We start from the raw sequence: 23,484 nt of genomic DNA, 5'->3' as shown, positions 1-23,484 counted from the left end.
TTCTGAAGCTAACCGTAAATTGTCGTCGCATTTCATGCAATTTGACGCGAAAAGAAATGGCATAGCTTTGTACAGTATTATGCGGTTCCATTTCCGTGACGAGAGACACAAACACATGTTAACTTATTACAGCATAACTCACGACTGAATAGTTGCATCGATGTTCCACTTGGACTAAAAACAGCTTATACAACAATGTCGAAGATATTGTGCCTACACAAGCCTGCAGGGTCGCCACATCTTGCAAGGAAAATCAGTCTCGTTACTTTATTGTCGCACCTTGTATACTGAAAGTTTAATCATTCCCTTCCGTAGCATCCTGTTAATCATCCACCTACCACGCTGAAGCAATATTTACGAAATAGAAGTGAATGGCCTTGTCATGTTGCAGAGCGTAGCTACGTTGAAGGGCTGGACAGGCCATTAGCTTGGCTTGTTCAAAGTGCGCTGATGAGTGTCCTTAATGGTAGCAGATAGCCGGCAATTAACGCTAGGGTGGGCAGTTGCAACGTATGCTTGACACTTCACGCAGTACAGACGAAATTACATACCAGTACTACAGCTTCAGATATTTCACACCCTTACGCTTGCCGTTCTCTCTGCGATTGGCTAAAGGGATATGTTTCTCCCGCTTGCAGGCTGAGTTCGGGCAGTTGCCTCCAGCAACACGCACTGGCGAAAATAACAGCGCGAGCTTCGCCTGCGCGGAGGTCGAATTTCCCATCACACGGTGGCTGCGGAACCCGCTGTCCCTGGTGAATAATTACCTCGGCATGCTTCATCCGCGGAAGTGATTTAACCTGCATCATCCCAGCAGTTAATGTCATTACGAGTTTTCAGTCGCGTTGCGATTTTGTTTTTATTTCGCTCTCCATCCAGGCTTATTTTCAGTTTTGTTTAGTTACGCACGCCTGTTTTCTGTCTTCCGAACAAGCAGCGGAGGCAAAGACGGGTGAAATATGCGAGGCCGTGAAAAATGGGATTGTAAGCTCGGCCATGAGATTAATAATCTCATTCGGTAGCAATAAAAATCCGGCAAAGGCGGGAAAAAGCGTGTATGTTCCGCCGGAAATGTGTCTGGCAGTTTATTCCGGCCGTTACCGGTGGGCATCGCTTTAATGCCTGCCACTATTCCGGTCAGCACCAATTTTTCTGCGTCCGAACTCACGCTAGGCAGCCATCGGTTTCGTTTTCTAAATTACCGTTCCAGCATCGGGTACGAACCCGCGTGCAAATGTTTTCCAACATTCAGTAGTTCCGGTAGAGCAAATTCCCACTTCAAAAGACATCAAATGGACTATTCAGTAACATGCGAGTTAATCAAAGAAAAAAAAGTTATGGTGTGATATGTGTTTGTGATTTTGAAAGATTCTTACATATTAATCAACATCCCACCTCCCCCGCCCCCTCCCCCCCAACTCTCTGTCTCTCACCCTCATACGTTTAGGGTTTCCCAAAAAGAATTGACAACTTAAATTGCCCGATTTGCATTCCGACAGCTTGGTAATGCTTTCTATCGCTCATATGAGCTCTAGAAGCATTGCATTAACGTAGAACAATGGCTTGTCATTCCCAAAACTTGCTACAAACTAGCGACCCGCTAAGGCCTCTCTCTGGTGGCACACAAATGTTAACGGCCGGACGATTTGTCTCGCGTAGAGGTAATAAATTATGCAGAAAAACCTTCCTCCGGAATCAGTCTATCCGTAAATGATAACTGTCAGAATTCCTATAGTAGTTCCTTAGATTAACCTACACATACTGACAGAAAAACGTATTGGTGAACTTAACAATGTTTAGTGAAACAGGTAAAGGTCTTTAGAGACAGTTCAAAAATAGCGAAACGTACTCCATTCTTCGACAGTTCGAAACGTAATTGAGCAGTTTGACGAATTTGCTTCAGATGTCGTTGTTGAGACACCAGAGTGACGTTGTACCCCCAGTCTGCTGCAAATAGTGCCACAGTAAATGAGAATGTAGCCCAAAGTCCTCGGACCGCGATTCGCCATTCATCAGAACAACTGAAGATTTCGAAGAGTACTCCTGACAAAAAATCTTCATATTATTTCCTTATTCATTTATCGTCTTCCGTGGGACCATGCCAGCGTCATCTATTTGATCATGGAAAGAGTCGTTACGTAGGAAAGAGTCGTTACATAGTTCACTGATCGTTAATTCGAAAACTGATGAAAAAGGGCTGTGTTACTGAACTGAAAAATTTCCTTCAAACAGAACACAGCATGTGATTCTGAATAGGGAGAAGTCTTCAGACTGAAAGGTTACCTCGGCCTTCCCCCGGGGGAATGTTATAGGGCTATTACTTTGTCCAATGTATGTAAATGACTTAGCAGATAACAACGAAAATTCTATTAGGCTTGCCGCGTATGATGCTGTCGTCTATAGAGAAGTCACAACACTAGAAAATTGTAGCGAAATGCAGGAAGACCTGCAGAAGGTGGATGCTTGATCAGGGAGGGGCCCTGACTGTGAATATGAAGAAATACAACGTATTGTGTATACAATTACACAATTGCAGAACAGTCACTGGAAGCAATAGCTGCCACAAAATATCTAGGAATACGCATACGGACCGACTTGATATGAACCGAACACATACAATTAGTTGTGAATAAGGCAGATGCCTGAGTGATATCCGTTGCAAGAATCATTAGGAAACGTAGTCCATCAACAAATGAAGTAACTCACAAAACCGTCGTCATTCCGTATTCCGTACCACACAGGGCTGATGAGGAACTAGAGAAAATATAAAGAAGAGCAGTACACTTCGTTACAGGTTCATTCAGTAAGCGCGAAAGCATCACTGAGATGCTCAGCTAACTCGAGTTGCAAATGATGCAAGAGAAGTGTTTGCATCACGGTGTGGTCTATTGTTAAAGTTCTGAGAGCGTACGTTTCTAGAAGAGTCGACCAAAATGTTACTTCCTTCTATGTATATCTCATGAAAAGACCGTGAAGATGAAATCAAAGACATTCGAACCGACCCGGGGGCCTATCAAGAATCGTTCTTCCACCTGGAACTGTAAACCGGTTAAGTGACAGCGGTACACATCGGTACACACCGTAAGGTGGCGTGCGGAGCGTAGATGGAGGTGATTAATTAATGAATTAATAAAACACGTAAAAAGATAGTGTACAGATGAATAACACATCATATAGAAAGTTTCAAAAATACTTTGCCACGAGGAAACCTTTCTGGCTTTTGGGTGATGTGGTTGTCACTTAATTTTTCTCAGTTCTACTGGAAAGCTACTAAAAGCGAAACCTGGTGAACAGTGCACACCTTTCTCTGTAATGCTTGCGGACATGTTGCCAAGTACAAACCGTTTTTCTGTCTGATGTTCACGAACTATATGTTGCACTTCCTTCTGAATGAGTTAATATTGGCGACAGCAAATCCCATGCTGCTACATCTCTATAGGGATTACCGAATTAGAACCCTGAGATCTCTAAACAACAACTTACACGATGTTCGCTAAATGACGTTGCAGACCAAAATGATCGCTCCCTTCTGAGCTAGGAATATTCTTGGTGAGTGCATAGAGGGGTCTCAGAATGTAACACCATACGAGATAATGGGCTGAAAGTAAGCACAGCAGACAGTCCTTCGTTTTTCCTTGTGAGATACAATGGAGAGCATTACTTTTTATTTTCATTTTACACCTTCTAGTTGCTCAGAACCAAACTGAGGAGCAGATCCTTATGGTCGGGGAACGTTTCAGTACATGACACTACAACATGAAAGTAATAACAGATAAAAAAAACGTTTATGAAACCTAAAAGACGACAAGCTGTATGTTTGTATGACCTCACTAGGAGTGACCCACAAAGAAACTCCTCAGTGAGATTTGAAAGCGTATGAATTAGTGCTAAGATTTTTGAATTCTTGTGATAAACTGCAGAAAATGGATGCAGCAGAATACAGCACACCCTCCTGTAAAAGGATCAAGGACAAGCGATCCAAATGCATATCGGGCTTCTGTCTAGCATTAACCCAATGAAAGGTGCTAGTTCTTGTGAATAAGTTGGTATTGTCAATAAGAGCCGACATATTGGAAGACCAATGTTAGAATAACCAGACTAATAAACAGGGTCGATAAGAGGTTCGCGACCTTACCCAATTTATTGCCGGAAACGCCCGTTTCTGATCCAAAACTACCCTTTGAGAATGGGAAGAGTTACCCCAAGTATAATGCGTCATAACGGAATGAAAATAAACAAAGAAGAATACTTTTCGTGTTGAGATGTCACTTACCACAGGCACTGTTATAACAGTAAAAATTGCAGCATTGATTCTTCGAACAAGATACTAAACAGGGCTTTCCATGACAGTTTACTATCTATCTGAACACTGAGAAATTTGAATTGTTCTGTCTCATTAATCAGATGCCATTTCTGTGTAGTTAAAAGGTCAGCTTTTTTTTAAAATTGCATATTAGAAATTGTAAAAATCTGAGTCTTACTGTGATTTAACGTTATCTTATTTCCTATAGACCATGACCTTACGTCTTGAACTACACCATTTCAAACAGTGGCAACGTTGCACACAACATCCTTTACTACCAAACTACTGTTATCAGCAAACAAAAATTTTTAGAATCAGCTGTAATACTACAAGGTGTATCATTTATATAAAAAAGGAACAGGAGTGACCCCATTACTGAACCCTGGGGAACACCCCATTTAACCATATTCCACTTGGACGCCACACCATAGCCGCTGTCAATAACGTGGAGAAAGATCTTTTGCTGTCTGTTGCTACAGTAAGAGGTGAACCAGTTCCGAGCTACTCTCCGTGTTCCATAACGGTTTATCTTGTGGACCAATATTTTGTGATCAACACAATCAAACGCCTTATTTAAATCAAAAAAGATGCCTAGCGTTCGAAACCTTTTGTTTAATCCATCCAGTACCTCACAAAGAATATAGCATTTTAAGTTGTTAAACCACATCTAAAACTAAACTGTACATTTGAGAGCAAATTATGTGAAATGAAATGATCAATTATCCTCACACACGCAGCGTTTTCAGTAATTTTAGCAAACACTGATGGTACAGAAATAGGTGTAAAGCTGTCTACATTATACCTTCCTCCCTTTTATAAAGTGGTTTTACTACTGTGAACTTTAATCGTTCACGAATCTTACCATTCCTAAAGGAAGAATTACAAATATTTCTAAGTATACGGCTAACATATGCAGCAATTTACTTTAGTATTTTGCTTGATACTCCATCATATCCATGACAGTCCTGTCAGCAGTGATTTAATTGTTGACTCAAGCTCCCCCTCATCAGTATCAAGTAAGAGTATTTCAGATGTCTGTATCTGGAAGACATTTTCCAAGAGAGTTATATGATTCCCTGCATAAACTAAGTTTTTATTTAATTCATCAGCTAGGCTGAGATAAAATTCATCAGCTAGGGTCAGATAGTGATTGTTGCATACTGCACACACATCTGATTTATAAGTAACAGAAACATTTTTAATACTTACTGACTTAATAAAGTCAGCTTTATGCTGCTGGCCAGACACTTCCTTCACGACTGACCATATGGTTTTAATTTTGTCCTGTGAATGAGCTATTCTATCTGTGTAGCACATACTCTTTGCCTCCCTAATAACATTTTTAAGTACTTTACAGAACTGTTTCTAATGAGCTTCTGTAGCTCGTGCCTGACTGCTTTAACGTTTTGGTAAAATTCCAATTTTGTTCTACATGATATCCTTTTCCAACTAGTCCTCACCCAGACTGCTTTTTACTGATAGTACCCTGTTTTGAACGTTATAATGGAAATCAACATTCAAAGACCATGAGAAATATGTTAAGGGTGCATTATATTTCTCACCTGTAGTGAAGGTAGTATACTTTAGTTTCTGCGCAAGGTCTTGAACGTGATACTATCAAAAAAGCTATCAACCCACGCTCAGCTGTTCAGCTTCGAGAATTTAAAATGATTGACTTCACTGACTGTTTGACAACCTCCGGACAGTAATATTTCTGTCTTGTAAGAGTTCCGTGTCAGAAACTTTATGCATTGCCCTTTGTCATATGCAAGCGTTAAAATGCTCTCTGAGAGACACGCTCTAACGCTACGCACTAACCTGTTAGTTATATCATTTATAATACTTTACACGTCATTCACAATAATACTTTTCACCAGGAAATAGAGCAATGGCAAATCATTGACATACACAGGCTGGGGAAGATAAAAGTGGCCCATAGAACTCAGTTCCAGGGTAGAAAGAAACACAGCAGAGGAAAGGAAATAGAGTATAAACCTGACTATAAAACAAGTTGAAAGTTGCTGAGCTTTCTCCCTAATCCGACTATGTTACAAATTAAGCTTAAGTATTTTATGGTCCATGCAACTGAATGCTTTTGTTAGATCAAACAATACACATATTGCCTTCATCCTAACATCTAGACCCGCAAGTGCCACATACACAGCATAACAAAAACAATTTTCTGCATATAATCCCTTCTGAAAGGGACGGTACCGTTTAAGTACAGTCGTTTTTCGCAGAAGAGCCAAACTAATTGCGTCTCACCGGTGAGCGAATGTACGTTGCTCGCTAATGTGCTAGGGTCGAGTCGTGCACCATCTTCTTTACACCGAGCGCAACACTGCACAACACATATTTCGTAAATCATTCTGCAGTCCAAATTAAATAAGTTGGGCAAGTTTTGCGAAATAAATAAAAATCAAAGTTGGATAATTAATAAAATAAAGTAATCTGATGTATCATTGTGTTCTTGTTCAAAAGGGAAAAGAAACCTTTCTAATGTTCTGCAATATTATATTGATTTGGTTACGAACCGACTTTCTGTTCCTCAAATGGTTCAAATGGCTCTGAGCACTATGGGACTTAGCATCTATGTCATCAGCCCCTAGAACTTAGAACTTTAAACCTAACTAACCTAAGGACATCACACACATCCATGCCCGAGGCAGGATTCGAACCTGCGACCGTAGCGGTCACGCGGTTCCAGACTGAAGCGCCTAGAACCGCACGGTCACACCGGCCGGCTTTCTGTTCCTCTGACCTACTTAATGTGATAACTGAATATCGCAAACAGATATAAACATCATATGCGACGTACAAAGATGTTGTACAGAAGATAACAAAATGACATAGAATTTTTACGTATAAGTACATTACAGCCTTTGTCACAAAAAAAATCAATTACGTAAACTAAAGTAAAGGGGGAAAATAATTATGCGCAAATATATTTAACCGCTTATGCGAACCAAAATGAATTTATGGTACGAATCCAGTATTTGTAATGAAAACTTAATTTAACACAAGGGCAAACAGAGGCTGAGTCTGTTAATTTAATGCTGCGCTGGTATTTTATGTCATGTGTTTGTTGGGTTCCAATATTTATAGTAGAAATAACTATCTGCTTTCTGTAACAGAATGTAAAACTTCACATTCTGCGTCATATAAATGGATTTATTTTAAAAGATTATTGACAACATTTAAATCTTTGTTCTTTACCATTCAGCTTCTTTCATGTTCAGATAGCCTCACTGCCACCCTTCCGCCTGACTGACCGTTATATACAGTCGTGGACAAAACGAGCGAGACCCCTCGACTTTTCGTTATGCTGATCCGCACGGCTTTAAAGTCTGCTACACAGCATAACAGGCAAGGCGACGAAGTGCTACCAACATACTATGCACATGCGTGAAATTGACAAACTATCTGAACTTTTTTAGACTGTTTTCCTTAATTTGTAAGACTATATTAATGCTGATTAATGTGTTAAACACAACACGTAAATATAGGACAGAAATGAAAGAAGAAACGCTAATTGGTATGAACTGTACCAATAAAAATGAATTTCAACTTATCGAGAAAACATAACTGTTTTAGTAAGACAAAGAACCCCAGACCGTTAGGAATTAGCAAAATATTATCCGCATTCGGCCGCGAAACGGTCTGTGTCAACGTTCAGACCAGTCATTCTGGATTACTGTTGCTGACCTACCACGAAAGTGTGCAAATTTAGCAATGCGTGAAGATTCATAACGAAATTCAGTTAAAAATCATTCAGTGCCACACTTAAGTCAATTCCATTATTGACAGAAGCGGAAAAAGTAGGCAGTAACATGTATTAAATTCTACAAAAGCGTCATATTGACATCCACAGTATAGAATAAAGGTAGCGATAAAACGTATTGGGGGCGCGAGAATTTCTTAAAATTGCTTTGCTGATATTCTACCTGCCTCCATCGAGATTAGAACCGAAAACAAACCAGACCTTCCTTTCACTACACTAGCAGACAACCCAGGCAAACAGCCCTCTATTATTACCCCTGACATGAATAAGCTGGCAATTTCGCAATGAAAATGGCAAAATGAACTTCAGTTTCTGTTGCATAGAGCTTTCTCGACTCAAAAACATGAATTGTCTACTTTTATGTTACCGCTTATGTGACAGTCATTCGGGATGTTTATCGAAATAACAAAATACTGTTATTAGGGAGTAAATTTAGCAGGATAATTCTGCACCACCCCAGAAAATAAACGGCTACATAGCTGCCAAACGTATTCTACACTGTTTAGAATTCTCCACTTGGCTCGCCACAGCCAGAAAATGTTCATTAGCCGAAGTGTTTCGCACTTCTAAAACGCGGTGGCATAAATACTGGGATGTGAATTACCACGTGTAATGGATTCTATTTGCATTCTTGTAAACGTGATTTGGATCTAAAGCGTAGCTACGATTAATATGCTGATGTATCGACTGCAACTAGAACATTTCGAATAAAGAGCAGGGGGTGTTATTTATGCAGCCCTCATCTTCAGTAACTGTCGTAGCTGTTTCCGTTGTTAGGAGTTCGTTACCTAAACCGGTAAAAACGGAACCCTACTAGTCTCACTTTCTTGACCGTCTATCGCTCTACCCAACCCTTAAAACCCGTTTACCTCGAGAACGGGTAGACATAATAAGCGGAGATGTATCGCACTTCTTGCGGTAACCGGTCACTTGGTGGTGTAAAAAATGTGAGCTTCTATGTCAACGCAATCTAAAGATACGGCCGTTTATGTAAAGAACGTTTAAGTGAAAGGTCAAAAAATGGCAGTTCATTTTGCCATTTTCATTGCGAAATTGCCGGCTTATTCATGTCAGGGGTAATAATAGAGGGCTGTTTGCCTGGGTTGTCTGCTAGTGTAGTGAAAGGAAGGTCTGGTTTGTTTTCGGTTCTAATCTCGATGGAGGCAGGTAGAATATCAGCAAAGCAATTTTAAGAAATTCTCGCGGCCCCAATACGTTTTATCGCTACCTTTAATCTATACTGTGGATGTCAATATGACACTTTTGTAGAATTTAATACATGTTACTGCCTACTTTTTCCGCTTCTGTCAATAATGGAATTGACTTAAGTGCGGCACTGAATGATTTTTAACTGATTTTCATTATGAATCTTCACGCATTGCTCAATTTGCACACTTTCGTGGTTGGTCAGCAACAGTAATCCAGAATGACTGGTCTGAACGTTGACACAGACCGTTTCGCGGCCGAATGCGGATAATATTTTGCTAATTCGTAACGATCTGGGGTTCTTTGTCTTACTAAAACAGTTATGTTTTCTCGATAAGTTGAAATTCATTTTTATTGGTACAGTTCATACCAATTAGCGTTTCTTCTTTCATTTCTGTCCTATATTTACGTGTTGTGTTTAACACATTAATCAGCATTAATTATTCTGTGATGTACAAACGCTGTCGTGGGTTTGTGTAAGTGAAGTTTCGCTGAGAATTATACACACTGTTTCTCCATGTGTATGCACTGGGGAGAAGTTATTATTTTTCTACAGTTGCGAGCTTGCGAGCCATATTGGAAGAGGAAGGGTTTTTTGTACGGAAGCGGCATGATTAACGATGTGGTACTAGCGGGTAGTATTAACCTACGGCAGTTTCTATTCTCTTCATATGGTTTAACGGATTAGCAATCAATTTGAGCACACGGGTTTTCCATTCACCAAAGATTTCTGGAATTTGGTGTCACGAATAACTCGTAGATAACTGAGGGCTTTGTCTTATAGCAGCTATGGGCACCAAGTAGCTTTCGTGGCATCATTTATTACGTCGTTTGTAAAAGTGTTTGTATCTTGTGGGTTTAAATAATCATGAGATGAATTTATTCATGGAGGTGTATTCTGACTTTGCAACTACATAAAAGGCAGTTCGCTTTTTGCCTCACACGTTTCGCTTCTTTTATTTGTGAATTACCTTCAGTGGCGTGTAATACGTGATTGTTTTTTATATATAATAAATGTGCGGGACAGATGTTACAAATAAGTGAAATAAATGGTTGTAGCTGCGTTATAAGTTGCATTGAGAACTATCTCTTTTTATTTCTTGATGGTGACTGTTTTCGGACGTATGTGTCCGTTTTCAAACTACCCGTATTATAAGTGTGACAGTACAGACGATAGCCTATGTACAGAAGCTGTCCATACAGTTCTTTTTTTCGTTTGTAATTGTTGTTGAATCGGTCCCAGTGCTGCTTTGATCATCACTGCAGGGGTAGTTTCTGTGTATATGCTGTCGCCTGTATTCTCACACTTACGATAAGGTTGGTTTGAAATGGACACAGGTGTCCGAAACTAGTTACCATCAAGAAATGAGAAAAGATACTTCTCAAAGCATCTTATGACAGAGCTGCAACCATTTATTTCATTTATAAAACAGGTTTCAGACCTATTTTCCATCTGCAGCATTCTGCATGTTCGTTAAAAATAAGTATATTACGTTTCCTAATCTGATTCTGTAGTTTTTCAGGCTGTAAACAACTTATGCAGCACAGTTTTCGCGAGGTTAAATTATCATAAGGTGTTACGATTTATGATCTTGGTAATCCATGTGTGACGTCCTGCAGATGCGTTTACTAGGTCTATATACGCCAGATGAGCGATTCTCGACGTTTTTTCAACTGCATACTATTCTAATATTTACTGAATGTGTGTGTGTTTACTGGTGTTGCCAACTGTCGTTATGGTTTGATCCTTTGTCTTTTTTTTCTGTTGAGCTCTCTGTATGTGGTGCGAGACTTGCTGTGTGTGTGTTTATGTGACTGAGTAGGAAAGAGAGAGAGAGAGAGGGACAGATAGAGAGAATGAGAGAGAGGAAGATTAGTTCTTTTATTTAGTGAGGTCATATGTTAAATCTCTTTTTTGTTAATGTGTTCTTGGTGAAGATCAGACCAGAATCTAATGCGAAAGGGGGGTGCAAACCGGAGTACCTGCTGCGGGCGGCAATTACAGTGGGCGCTAAATTCATATTCCTGAAGAAAGCAACCTTATTTAACAAAGCGCCAAGCATCCAGCCCACAGTGACCTATCGATTATTCACACAATTTTGAAAACTATCCCAGTTGGTTTTTGAACATTTTTGAACTCATTCGGAGTTGATTTGTGAACGAATCATAAGTTGGTTTTTTAATGCTTTCTTTGTGGACCTGATGCCTCTGCCACGGAAATCCCTGTCTCATCTACAAATAAAAAGCTTTCCCGCAGAGGAAAGGGGCTGAGGCTACACGAATTGTGCCGAATAAACCAGAACGGGTGAATTCCAGTCACTGTTTGTTTAGGTGGGTTATTGGGTGTTCGAATGATGATGGTTGTTATAATTACCAGCGAAATCCATAGACTCAGACTAGCGGGGTGAAATAAACGACTAACAGGAATAACAGGTAAAAAAGAGTACATATTATCTTCTCAGTGAATCCAAGAAAATGAAATTACGAGTATGACAGAAAATTTTCGTCAGATCGCTACACCACCTATTGTCAACTAGCTGGTTAGCAGCCGCTATAAATTCTATTCTCGGAATACCGCGGAAATAACGCCTACCTGGAGAATAAACACGAGAGAAATGACCCTGTGATTCTGGCAGGGTTAGTAAAGTTAACCGGAGAATAAGGTTTGACAATGACAGGGATATTTACAGATTAGTGATAACAAGATTGTTTGTTAGAACGAGGAAGGAGAAGAACCTTGGATATCGCACAAGTTATATAGAAGAATATGACGATTCCAAATTTATATAAAAATTCCATGCTATTGCTTTTCGATCTCGTATTTGAGAAGCAGGAGCGTACGAATTAAATGTGAAACTATTTCCTAACATAAAACTTTTTGCTTGTTGTAGGCCTGACAGGCACTTGGTATTGGTACTTCGGGAATTATGTTCTGTCCTGTTATTTTTGTAAATAAAGTACATATAAATGACCATTTGTGCCAAAACAGTTTCGCTTATTTGGCGTGTGTACAATATTGGAGCACCAATATTAGAAAGGCCTATTTCATTTTACCTAACAAACAGTGACAAAAAACACTCCTGGAAATGGAAAAAAGAACACATTGACACCGGTGTGTCAGACCCACCATACTTGCTCCGGACACTGCGAGAGGGCTGTACAAGCAATGATCACACGCACGGCACAACGGACACACCAGGAACCGCGGTGTTGGCCGTCGAATGACGCTAGCTGCGCAGCATTTGTGCACCGCCGCCATCAGTGTCAGCCAGTTTGCCGTGGCATACGGAGCTCCATCGCAGTCTTTAACACTGGTAGCATGCCGCGACAGCGTGGACGTGAACCGTATGTGCAGTTGACGGACTTTGAGCGAGGGCGTATAGTGTGCATGCGGGAGGCCGGGTTGGACGTACCGCCGAATTGCTCAACACGTGAGGCGTGAGGCCTCCACAGTACATCGATGTTGTCGCCAGTGGTCGGCGGAAGGTGCACGTGCCCGTCGACCTGGGACTGGACCGCAGCGACGCACGGATGCACGCCAAGACCGTAGGATCCTACGCAGTGCCGTAGGGGACCGCACCGCCACTTCCCAGCAAATTAGGGACACTGTTGCTCCTGGGGTATCGGCGAGGACCATTCGCAACCGTCTCCATGAAGCTGGGCTACGGTCCCGCACACCGTTAGGCCGTCTTCCGCTCACGCCCCAACATCGTGCAGCCCGCCTCCAGTGGTGTCGCGACAGGCGTGAATGGAGGGACGAATGGAGACGTGTCGTCTTCAGCGATGTGAGTCGCTTCTGCCTTGGTGCCAATGATGGTCGTATGCGTGTTTGGCGCCGTGCAGGTGAGCGCCACAATCAGGACTGCATACGACCGAGGCACACAGGGCCAACACCCGGCATCATGGTGTGGGGAGCGATCTCCTACACTGGCCGTACACCACTGGTGATCGTCGAGGGGACACTGAATAGTGCACGGTACATCCAAACCGTCATCGAACCCATCGTTCTACCATTCCTAGACCGGCAAGGGATCTTGCTGTTCCAACAGGACAATGCACGTCCGCATGTATCCCGTGCCACCCAACGTGCTCTAGAAGGTGTAAGTCAACTACCCTGGCCAGCAAGATCTCCGGATCTGTCCCCCATTGAGCATGTTTGGGACTGGATGAAGCGTCGTCTCACGCGGTCTGCACGTCCAGCACGAACGCTGGTCCAACTGAGGCGCCAGGTGGAAATGGCATGGCAAGCCGTTCCACAGGACTACATCTAGCATCTCTACGATCGTCTCCATGGGAGAATAGCAGCCTGCATTGCTGCGAAAGGTGGATATACACTGTACTAGTGCCGACATTGTGCATGCTCTGTTGCCAGTGTCTATGTGCCTGTGGTTCTGTCAGTGTGATCATGTGATGTATCTGACCCCAGGAATGTGTCAATAAAGTTTCCCCTTCCTGGGACAATGAATTCACGGTGTTCTTTTTTGAATTTCCAGGAGTGTAGATGTAATGAAATCGAGAAGCTACACTAGTCTTGGGTACCATTCGTGCTAACAGCTTTTTTAGTATTAGACGACATTTTGATTTTTCATTACCAAAACGTTTGACGATCTTTGACGAGGTAACAAGTTCTTTCGTAGACAGGAACGCACGCCGTATAAAGCTGTAGCAAGGTTAGAGAGAAAAAAATGCTGGGACCTAAGCAATGAAAAAATTTTTACTGTCTTGCATGTCTTTACTGGTTTTGTATTTCCTATTTTTAATTTTATGTCACACGAAAGAGAAAGTTCTTATCTAACAGGCAATAAAGAGTGCAAATTTACTGAAGAGTCGTTATTCTCCCGGTCATAAATAATCCCACCAAATACTAGTTGTGAATTTTTTAAAGGGGATCCGACGTCAAACCGACTGACTGGGAGCAGGAGAGGCACCAGAGGAAATTTTAATTTCCACTGTCCTGGAAATAGGTTTGTTGGCTTCTATTAAAAAATATTCACGGGTGAATTATACACAGCGGAATACAGGGACGTGCGATAGATGAACACTGTGTGAAGAAACATGGCACTGCAAGTTGGCACACTCTTAAGACCGAATAACATGTCTTAGGTCTCCTAAAATATATATGTTTTACATATCAAACCCTTCAGAAGGAGCTGCGCTACAAAATTATTGTATTTTTGAAAAATCTATGCTTTTTTTTAAATTTTACTTCCTGTCTCAAACGATTGATTGGGAGGGGGTGGGCACTATCAAGTTTTGGTCCCTTTTCCGGAATATCGCAGATCCGGGGTTGGCTACGAAGATCACAGAGTTATTGCTTATATTTTCTTTTTCACTGCAAGGGCTCTTTGTATATGCAAGTTTTAATAGAACGTCAAGAGAGATCCGTTTTAATTTCTCACTCTACTAATTTTCGTGTCCTGTTCCATGTCTGGTTCATGCCCATATTTTATCAGGTTTCGATAAAAGTAGAGTGGCTGTTTTCGTACTTTCGGCTTCTTGTATGTTTTTTTGACCTAGTTTATTTCTACCTGTCATTTCCAAATACACTGAGGCACATTATTGAATTTCTAAGTAGTACATCGCTGCTCTATGGTATTTATCTGGTTTGTCTATTCCTGTTCGTAAGTTTGACTGGTGTGTGTTTCTTGTTCTGTAAACAATCAGTAATCCTTGCATTTTAGTACATTAGCAATTCTATGTCTTGATTCGTGCTTGTATGTTAAAGTATGCCATTTATTCCTGTTATACACGTTGCTATTTGGTGTTTTTGTGTGTACTGCACTCTCTGTCTTGTTTGTGGATTTTGTGATGTTTCTGTTCTCTGCTTGGTTTCATTTTTCTTTAAATGTGATAAGAATGTAGAAATGATAATACAGCCAATCTGCCTCTACCGAACACCTACCTGGACATGGAACACGACACTATAATTATTAGTGTGCGTAATTACAATGAAAAAGCTCCTGACATGACAGGAAAACTTTCATTTACATAGAGCCTTTACACTAAAGAAGAAAATAGTTAACGATCATGTCAGTATAAGCAATAACTCACTGACCGTCTTAGCCACTAACACAATAACAAACAAAACACACACACACACACACACACACACACACACACACACACACACACACACACACACTCCACACACTATCAAAAGTGGAAATGAAATGCTGAAATAAATGTGGCCGATTAAACGCCGAAATCTGCCATCATCAGTATGCAGACCGAATAAATACATCTCCAGGGCGACACACGTGGATTGAAAACATCAAAACTCTTAAGCAATAACAAATCATAATTTAACCTCACGGAAATTGTGCTGCAAAAGTTGTTTCTAGCCTGAAAAACAAGAGAATAACAACAGAAAAATAATATAGTGATTTTTTGTAACTACCATGTATCGCAATCATTATATACATGACACAAACATGTATTAAAGGCAACTGAAGACACTTAACGAACAAAAGAAAAGAAACGCGTATGGCAAAAATTGTCTTTCATTTAGTGGCATAGACAGAATACCTCTCCACAAGTTTTGAAGGAACTGAGAAACGACGGTTTTATATCGGAGCCAAGGTAGCCCCTGAGGGACGGCAACCCATATTACACCACAGAGGACGAGGTGGTTTATACCCAAGGCGTACCAAAAGCACCATATTAAACACCGGCTTTTTACATGCAAGATGATGGAAACGGACATTCCGAGCCACGGCTTGCGGGAAATATCACTACGCCAAAACCTAATTGCCTGGAGACAGCTATACAGGGGCTAGAACCAGCCGGAAGTTCAGTTCACGCCGGATGCCGACCTCGTGTACTGCTACCGTTGAAGATTACGTCTTCGTCTCGGAATTGGACTGTTACTAGTGTGTGTGTGTGTTACCATGAACCTTTGTGGAGAATTAGAAGTGAACTTTTGTTTGTATCAATTAGGAGACTTTTATGGGCATCGTTATTGTTACCTTTCGTTTGTATGTTCAGTCATAAACCTTTTGAACTTAGATAAATAAAAGTTGTGTTTGTGAAAAATCGCGAGTTGTCAGTCACAACAGACGGGATACGAATAAAATGACTCTTGCGTTTACTTGTGTGTCGTTTTCCTCATTTTCCTATCAAATGAATTACAAACGAATTTTTGTGTTTGAAATGCATTAGGGTAGGTACACTTATACCGCGCAGTAGCGGTAGTTAATTACCATCGTGGGCCATCAGCATGACCATTCTTTCCACAACAATTATTTTCACAACATACACGTGTTTTCGTAAGCGAGAAGTTACTTTCAACGTTCTAGTAGAATTATTTCATGTTCCAGAAGTTGAGTTTACTTCGCGAACTTCGATTCAGCGTTGTTAGCGCCATGTTGCATGCAACGTTTTATAAAAATCTTGCGTTCTCAGCTCCTTTGTAGGAAAGTGTTCTGGACTGTAAACAAAAACAAAGCATGCCCTTTGCACCAGAATTGACTACAATTCAAACAGAGAAACTGTTTGTAGGATCAATGATAATCAGATTACTCCTTAAGAAACAATAAATAATTGAGAGCGCGATTTTTTACCCTTGCACTTAGTATTTGTGCATGTGTTGGGTTCATGAATAAAAGACGACATTTTTATCCGGGGAATCTTCTTTGTCACTTTAACAACCACTATTTGGAAACTACAGCATGAGTAGCGATCTACAATCTGCTAGATACACTAGATCTAGTAATTTGTATTTATTTGCTTCTATATTTGGTCTGACCAGATTAGAGCCACCAGAATCTTTCTTAAATCGGATCAGCAACCTACATTATGGACAGGTAGACAATTTAAGAAAATTCTTTATAGAACGTGCAGAAACTAGTAAAATACACAAAGCAATCACTCATATAACTACATCGGCTACACAACTGCAATTTCATCACCACTTCAACAACCCTTTAGATCACATAACATCAACAGATACAAAGAAAGTAAATTGGAGAAAGAAAACACTACATGGCAAGCACCCGTATCATCTAACACATCGATCAAGACGCATCCAACTCATGGCTAAGAAAAGGCAATATATACAGTGAGACGGAAGGATTCATGATTGCAATAGAGGATCAAACAATAGACATCAGATTTTACAGCAAGCATAGTATCAAAGATCCCAATACCACAACAGATAAATGCAGACGTTGCAAACAACAAATAGAAACAGTAGATCACATCACAAGCGGATGTACAATACTAGCAAATACAGAATACACCAGAACACATGCCAATGTAGCAAAAATAATACATCAACAACTGGCCATACAAAATAAACTAATAAAACAACACAATCCCACATACAAGTATGCACCACAAAATGTACTGGAGAATGACGAATACAAATTATACTGGAACAGAACCATTATAACAGATAAAACAACACCACATAACAAACCTGACATCATACTCACCAATTAAAAGAAGAAATTAACACAACTAATCGAAATATCAATACCCAATACAACAAATATACAGAAGAAAACAGGAGAAAAAATTGAAAAATACATCGAACTAGCTGAGGAAGTCAAGGACATGTGGCATTAGGATCAAGTTGACATTATACCAATTATACTATCAGCTACAGGAGTCATACCACACAATATCCACCTGTACATCAACGCAATACAGCTACATCTAAAAGTATATATACAACTACAGAAATCTGTAATTATTGATACATGTTCAATTACCCGAAAGTTCCTAAATGCAATGTAACATATACCGTACAGATAAAAGGAAGTCACGCTTGATCAAGGTCCGCGTCACTTTCCATTTTTAACCAGACATAACGTCTGAGAAAGGAAAGAATTAATAATATTAACATCGAGTAGGATTTAGTAACGGCAGATCGTATGCTGAGCAGATTTGGTGTTTGTAGACAATGTTAAGGATACGTCGAAGTAGCAACAGAAGAATCATAAAAACTGGCACACCTGCCTTATATCCTGTAGGGCCTCCGCGAGGATGCAAAGTGCCGCATCACAACGTGGCATGGGCTCGACAAATGTCTGACACCTTGAATCCTCCAGGGCTGTCCATAAATCCGTAAGAGCACAAGGGCGTGGAATACTCTTCTGAACAACACGTTGCAAGGCATCCCAGATATGCTCAATAATGTTCATGTCTGGGGAGTTTGGTGGCCAGTGAAAGTGTTTAAACTCAGAAGAGTGTTACCGGATCCACTCTGTAGCAATTCTGGGGGTGCGGGTGTCGCACTGTCCTGCTGGAATTGCCCCAGTCCGTCGGAATGCATATCATACATTACGGCAAGAACGGAAGAATGAATTGATTGTTGGTGTTAATAACGATCATCCTCCTTTACCTCCTCTGCAATACTGCAGATGACGTGTCACTGAGCACATTTTTTCTGTGCATACAGTACTCGTAGGGCGCCTAGTTGTTTCCACTGCACTGTGTTGAATACGAAGGTTCTGTTACTGTTCACTAACCTGCTTTCTTCAAGTTCATGTCCCCAGCGCAGAAAACAGCAAGCAGGTCGTAGATTCTGTACCTTGAGGCTGAAACTGACTTTTAGCGAGGTTCTGTTCTGAAATAATGTATCACTTCTTTGGGATGCCAATCGCGTATTTTAATATAGCCACACGAGAAGACTACATGATCTTAATACAACACCTTCTGATACAGCAAAGTACATGATCAAACACAATGATTACGAAAATGTATCTTTACACTATTTGTGGCACGTGTCTGTGCCTCATGACTACCGGAGTGAATCTTTTAATACTGGATACAATGACAAACACATCCTGCCACAGACAACATGACTGTACATCTCGACTGCCTAATCCAGAGTGACGAACAGGAACTTCAATAAAAATTTGAAACACATCCTCGAATGCCTAATCCAGAGTGACTAACAGCCCGAAACCCTTCACGCGCCATACCAGAAAAGGCGTGACGCGATTGCTTCCGAAGTGCTTCGTCTGCAATTTCGTTAGTCTTTTGTTTTTGATTTAAATTCTTTTAATAATTCTAAAATGACTTATTGATAGTCAGCTGTTGAGAGATATTTATATTAAAAAGCGAAGTCGTTCCAATGAGTAGTTTAACTAATAATAGTAACTGTACTTTAAGGTTTTGGCGCCCTTACTCCGACCACAGCAGCCAATCACAGAGCAGTAGCATTATGCAGGCGGTCTTTCTCACGGGAATGGTACCGAATCTAACATCTGTCACATGTACCTCACACCACATTTCGTCATCTATATACTTCTTGCATCTCCACTGCTCTGGGATCAGCTTCTTGGAGCCTAATATGATGGCTGACTAAGCCAGAAATATTACAACATGAATGAATGCAGTTGATCAGACAGGATGCTTACGTACGTGTCACATGTCGGAGTCTGATCTAGATATATCAGGGGTCCAAAATCACTACAACTGCACACGTCCCACACCATGACAGAGCCACCACCAGCTTTAACAGTCCGCTGCTGAGATGTATGGTCCATGGATCCACTCGATACAATTTGAAACGAGATTCGTCCGACCAGGAAACATGTTTCCAGTCATCAACAGTCCAATGTCGCTGTTGACGGGCCCAGGCGACTCTTTGTGTCGAGCAGTCATGAAGGGTACACGAATGGTCCTTCGGCTTCGAAAGCCCATATTCATTATGTTTCGTCTGACTGGTTCACACGCTGACACTTGTTGATTGCCCAGCACTGAAATCTGCAGCAATTTGCGAAAGGGTTGTAGTTCTGTCACGTTGGACGATTCTCTTCAGTGGTCGTTGGTCCCGTTCTAGCAGGATCTATTTCCAGCCGCAGCAATTCCGGAGATTTGATGTTTTAACGGTTTACTAATATTCATGGTACACTCGTGAAACGGTCGTTGGAGAAAATGCCCACTTCATCGCTACCTCGGTGATGCTGTGTCCCATCGTTAGTGTGCTGACTATAACGCCGCGTTCAAACTTACTTAAATCTTGATAACCTGCCATTGTAGCAGCAGTAACCGATCTAACAACTGCGCCAGTCACTTGTTTCCTCTTATGAGCGTTGCCGACAGTAGTGCCTTATTCTGCCTGTTTCAGTATCTCTGTATTTGAATACGCGTGCCTATACCAGTTTCTTTGGCCCTTCAGTGTGTATATCAACTTTGTAGATTTAAAGAAGGCGTACGACTCTGTAGACAGACAAACCGTTCTGAACACTTCAGAAGAGATCAGGGTAGTCAGGAAGATTAGAAAGAAACGGTCTCTCCGCACTTCGATTTAATACTTTGTTAGACAAAGTGATCTGAGAATGGGGGAAAGAAATATGGAGAATAAACAACGGGACCACAGGACAGAGAATCAAAACGAAATGCCTAACTTTTTCTGACGATCTGCCTATGTTCATTGAACCTCGTCAGGGAACCAAATACGCCACAGAGAAGGTACGCCATAGAGAGGTTACAGCATCAATGGCAGCACTTAAAATATCATATTAGAAGACTTATTTGATGAAAAATGTGGATAAAAATATCATAATATCCCCAGTACAAAGGAAATATGGAACGATTTCACAACTGCCTTCTTTCAAATATTTTGTAGAAACAATAGTACTGTCTGGACAAGGCAGTAAAGTAAATTTAGAAAGAGATACCAACAGCAGAAAGCGTCCTGAATAACATGTAATCACTGCAGTAAATGAGTGATATGCCGTAATGCGGAACTGCGACATTACAAGATAGTAGTCTTACCTGAAGCACTATATGCATCAGAAATTGCGTTTATGGAATTCATTCAAAATACATGCAATTACAAAGGGACAGCGGAAGATTGTAAGAAAAATTTATCAACCCAAAATGGCATATGTATTAAAAGAAAAAGTGTGAACCCAGCACTGACAAGTTCACTGATGTAGTACATCGAAGACAGCTGAAGTTCTATGGTCGATCATCACATCTACAGAACGGACAACACAACATTTAAAGAAAAAAAAGAAAAGAAACGGAAAACTGGAAACGGATGATCGAAATAAATAACGCAGGGAATTCATGAAGAGATTTTGGTAAGCGAAGAAGAAAGTGAAGCTGTCAGTCCAAGTTAACATGTTCAAACGTGCTCTTTAACTGGGCATAATTAAGAAAAAAGTTGTTCTTGTTGTGGTCTTCAGTCCTGAGACTGCTATGATGCAGCTCTCCATGCCACTGTCTCCAATGCAAGCTTCTTCATCTCCCAGTACTTACTGCAACCTACATCTTTCTGAATCTGTTTAGTGTATTCATCTCTTGGTCTCCCTGTACGATTTTTACCCTCAACGCTGCCCTCCCATACTAAATTGGTAATCCATTGGTGCTTCAGAATATGCCCTACCAACCTATCCATTCTTTTAGTCAAGTTGTGCCATAAATTTGTCTTCTCTCCAATTCTGTTCAATACTTCCTCATTAGTTATGTCATCTGCCCGTCTAATCTTCAGCATTATTCTGTAGCACCACATTTCAAAAGCTTCTATTCTCTTCTTGTCTAAACTATTTATCGTCCATGTTTCACTTCCATACATGGCTACACTCCATACAAATACTTTCAGAAACGACTTCCTGACACTTAAATCTATACACGATGTTAACTAATTTCTCTTCTTCAGAAACGCTCTCCTTGCCATTGCCAGTCTGCATTTTATATCCTCTCTACTTCGACCATCATCAGTTATTTTGCTCTCCAAATAGCAAAACTCATTTACTACTTTAAACGTCTCATTTCCTAATCAAATTCCCGCAGCATCATCCGATTTAATTTGACTACATTCCATTGTCCTCGTTTTGCTTTTGTTGATGTTCATCTTATATCCTCCTTTCAAGACACTGTCCATTCCGTTCAGTTGCTCTTCCAGGTCCTTTGCTGTCTCTGACACAATTACAATGTCATTGGCGAACCTCAAAGTTTTTATTTCTTCTCCGTGGGTTTTAATATCTACTCCAAATTTTTCTTTTGTTTCCTTTACTGCTTGCTCAATATACAGATTGAATAACATCGTTGATCGGCTACCACCCTGTCTCACTCCCTTCCACACCACTGCTTCCTTTTCATGTCCCACGACTCTTATAACTACCATCCGGTTTCTGTACAAATTGTAAATAGCCTTTCGCTCCCTGTATTTTACCCCTGACATCTTCAGGATTTGAAAGAGAGTATTCCAATCCACATTTTCAAAAGCTTTCTCTAAGTCTACGAATGCTAGAAACGTAGGTTTGTCTTTTGTTAATCTATTTTCTAATATATGTCGTAGGGTCAGTATTGCCTCACGTGTTCCAAAATTTCTTCGGAATCCAAACTGATCTTCCACGAGGTCGGCTTCTACCAGTTTTTCCATTCGTCTGTAAAGAATTCGTGATAAAAGTATAATAATAAATAACACCACACATGTAGGGAAACAATAATATTAATCAGTTTAGCACTTTTGAAGCCGTATTTAATGTCGCCAGAGACAGATGCGATAATGGCACAGGAGCAGACTGAAATAACAGGGACAGTAAGTGTAAAGAGACAGAAAGCAGGATGATTCAGTATAGGACTACCTATACAAGTGTCTCAGATTTATTTACCAAGCAGACAATAACAACTGTGGTATTCGAAAACGCACAGCATGACAACATACTGCACAAAGGGACCCGGGAGTCAGTAGAAGACAGATGCAAACTGTCCCTTGAAAGCCTACTCAGAAGGTTTCGTGTATTAACTTTGCGCAAAGATTCAGTATAGTGCAACATCTTACTTAGGGCTTCCGTAGGGAGACTAATTACAACGTTCACAGACGCTTTAAGGAAATTACTCTTCCCGTGACCGATACGTGGATGAACGGGAAACTGGTACGCACTCCTATGCCCTTCACAGTGATTTGCAATAGATTTCAATGTAGATATATAAAAAAAAAAAAAACACCGCCGACAGGTACGCTGAAGGTTGTGGATAAAATACTAAAGAAGTTATTGACTGTAATAGAAGCTGTAAGGCAAGCCCGGGGATGGAGTATGTATAATGTATAGTGTGGTGTTTCGAAATTGTTGCGTAGGAAAAATCGCGGCCCTCTGGTTTTCTGGCGACGACTTGTCATTTCTTTGAAACATTCGCCCCCCCCCCCCCCCTACAGTCGCGAGACTTCGCGCCACCCCCGAGCCTGCCTCACCTGGGCAGGTGCGTGAATGAAATGCGTCGGCTCGATACG

Source organism: Schistocerca cancellata, chromosome 9 (assembly GCF_023864275.1).
Source record: "Schistocerca cancellata isolate TAMUIC-IGC-003103 chromosome 9, iqSchCanc2.1, whole genome shotgun sequence".
Lineage (NCBI taxonomy): Eukaryota > Metazoa > Arthropoda > Insecta > Orthoptera > Acrididae > Schistocerca > Schistocerca cancellata.
Note: the sequence above shows the minus strand (reverse complement) of the source record.